Raw genomic sequence first — 3,262 nt, forward strand, 5'->3', positions numbered from 1 at the left:
GAACATAATTCTATTCTGGGTGGTAGCAAAACAAAAACTGGGTCACTGTTGATGGAACAAAGAGGAGACTGTGGGCATCAGATATTGTTGAAGGAGCAAGGAGTCCCACTCAAGTAGGCAATTGCATTTAAGGCAAGCCAAAGAATGAGAGAATGACAGAAATTATTGTCAGATAGTATGCAGAAGAAAGATAGAATACAATTTGTGTTGGTTTCTGGCACAGTACATTCTTCCAAACTCTGTGCATCCCTGAACCCCCAAAATAGAAGCTATAATGACAGCTGCCTATGTGAGAGCCAAAGGCAATATCAGAGTTGAAAGGTGTTAAGGTTTACTTTCTTTCAATGGAACTGTCAGAAAAATATATTGTTACTGAAAAACTGCCAGGGCTGGCAAAATCTAGGTATATCTAAACGCTAAAGGAAAAGTGCAGGAGTGCAAAATGCTACCCCAGCAAGAGCAGGCTCAAGGAACTCCAGCTGGTATATTTAAATGGGTGATGTACATCTTGTTACCAGCCTGGCACACAGAGATGCAGAATTCTCTTGTGTGAGTGTGAGAGCCCACAAATGTAAGTCTATGTCACATTGAGGCAAGCCCACCTTTGGAAAATGAAAAAATGCAAGTGGGGGGCATGATGGGGAGATAGGTTCATGAAAAGGCACTGGCACTGAGAAGCGTCCATTGGAAAGTCTTCTACTCTTGGGCTGCCTGAACTATTCCACAGGAAAGCTACTTCTAAAACACACTTCTTATGTAGATAGAAATTGATGTAATAAATAAGATGGATTGAGGGCATTTATTTCACTTTGGTTTCTGGAAACCTTAAAATTCAAAATAACTTCAGGATCCACAATGAATATAGAGAATAAGGAAAATAAAGGATTTCTATTGCATAGGGTTATTCTGTTATGATTTATTTAAAGCTTGTTCTATTGTTGTATGTTACTGTCATTGGTGGTGTCCATGGAATTTCATGTCATTTAACAGAAATATAACTATTCATGAAATGTTTAGTTTGAATTTAATGGGTATGCCAAATTGACTATCATAATGTTGAAGGTCATAAAAATCATATATGTGTTTGATATTCCATTCTTGTACAATTATTGCACATTTTAAGGAAGTGTTCTTACCAAAATCAATCAACAAGTGATAAATCTGGAAACAAAACAGTTTTAAAGTTTCAAAGTCATATGACTGAAAGTAATTGATAGAGATGGGCTTAAATGAGATCTCTGACTTTGAAGAAAATACATGCTTTGTATCATTGTTATTTTGGTGGTTAGCGCATGAGTATCTAATAGCCACAGTGTGTGGTGATATCAAATGGGCACCGTCTTCAGAGTCTCAGTTTTATCATCTATGTGCTGAGCTTAAGTTTAGCATGGCATGAGCCAAATGCAAACGCCTTAAGCTCGAAGTTGGAAAAACATAACAGGAGAAAGTTAGCATGAGCCTCACCAGTGCTGCTCCACTCTCATAAACATTTGCATTAGGAGCCGTCATCTTACACAGGCTCTGATGATAACACTCCATAAAGATAAAGTAATATTTCAAGAGGTTATATTACCCATACAGGCAAGCATTAAACTGCTAAGAATAAAGAGGAGTGTTGGTGTTCTGACCAGAACTTTAGTCAATTCCTGCAGATGGTCCCTTCCCTAAGTTTTATGGTGACTGACAAAGCAATTCAAGAAAGTCTATTATGATCTGCTGACAGTGAAACACAGTGAGGCCAAACTGATGAGTGCCTGTGTGAAAAACTGCACATAGCTTTAGGGGCTACAGAGATGTCCCAGGAGTTAAGAGCATTGCCTGTTTTTCCTGAGGATGGTGGTTTACTTAGTGTAACTGTATAATATACCGCTGAAAGAATGTTGATGAGATGGTTGATTTGAGAGAGGAAAATTACTATGTATTATTTTACAATTTAAATTAAGTTCATTTCAGCTGTATTGCTATCCTATATACACCAACTTTTTATATTTATAAGTTGTAAATTTACTTAAAGGTTGGTAGAAATGAATACCTTTTCATCAAAAAAGTAAATTTCAATGTAAGAAAATTATAAATGTACTAGAATTATTTTATATTTGTTGTCAAATATAATTTATGTAGTTTTACTTCATCAGCTAAATAGAAAATAGAAATGAAAATTTTATGGTAAGTATAACTTACAAATAATAGTTTTAAAATAGGTTCATTCTGCTTTATTTTTAAAGTGTTTTCATGAACTATTTTTACTAACACAAAACATGTTATTTCAGCATGCAATGATAAATCTAATGATCAAATTAAGCATGACTACCAAACATAAGGGAGATGAGTCATAAAAATCACAACACGTTCATCAGTTGTTGCAAGTGCCTATGATGCTCAAACACTGGGTAAATAATAAACTCTCCAAAGTACATTTTTTCCATTAAAAGAAGAAAAAAGATGAATATGTGTCACAACGGAAATGAGTTATTCTTAATTGTTTGAGAACCCGTTATGAACATCTTAGATTAAATGGTTAGTTAGTAACTTTCCTGAGGCAGGGAATGCCCCAGTATCTGTTTAAAAGATCAGTTTTTTTTTTCTTTTATTTAAGCAATATTATCCCCTGAGTTTTGGATTTTCCTGCAGCTACTGCAATACTAGGTCTATATATGGAAAGGATAGAGCAAGTTCCCATCAATTCCCAACCTCCAAAAATCCACTTACTATATTGTCCCTAGAGGATATGCTGGATACTAATCTAATAAGAACAGATGCTACACTTGATATCAGCAAAAAGGCCGAGGAGTGGTGGTTAAACATTATTTCTAGGTATGGTGTATGGATGGTTCAAAAACAGATTATATTGGAATCTGGGTAGTACCTAAATTGAGACTTCCTCCTCCCTAGTGATGAGGTTGGGTTGAGTTGACAATAAAATCCAATCAGAACAAGGATGTATTGGAACTTTTAGTGTTGTTGAAGGGGGACTCTAGTGGGAAGAAATTAGGGTAGCAATGCTGTGTCTTTGATGAGGATAATGGAATCTTGGCTATTTCCTTGTCCTCGTCCTCGTCCTCCTCCTCCTCCTCCTCCTTGTTCTCCTCCTCGTCCTCTTCCTCCTTCTTTTCTCCTTCTCCTCCTCCTCCTTCTTCTTCTTCCTCCCCCTCCTCCTCTTCCTCCTCTTCCCTCTACTGCTGCTGCTCCTCCTCCTCCTTCATAGGCTCTAATCCATTGTGCTAACACAGACCCACAGCGGTATGACAAAAAGGAGATGGAT

At 36.8% G+C, this 3,262-nt stretch overlaps 1 pseudogene; it reads right to left on the reverse strand.

Annotated features, from left to right (window-relative positions):
• Nucleotides 1-2,615: 2,615 nt before the first annotated feature.
• On the reverse strand, nt 2,616-2,795 carry LOC127206056 (uncharacterized; annotated as a pseudogene).
• Between the last annotated feature and the right edge of the window lie 467 nt (nt 2,796-3,262).

This window comes from Acomys russatus, chromosome 22 (genome assembly GCF_903995435.1).
Source record: "Acomys russatus chromosome 22, mAcoRus1.1, whole genome shotgun sequence".
In the NCBI taxonomy this organism is placed as follows: Eukaryota; Metazoa; Chordata; class Mammalia; order Rodentia; family Muridae; genus Acomys; species Acomys russatus.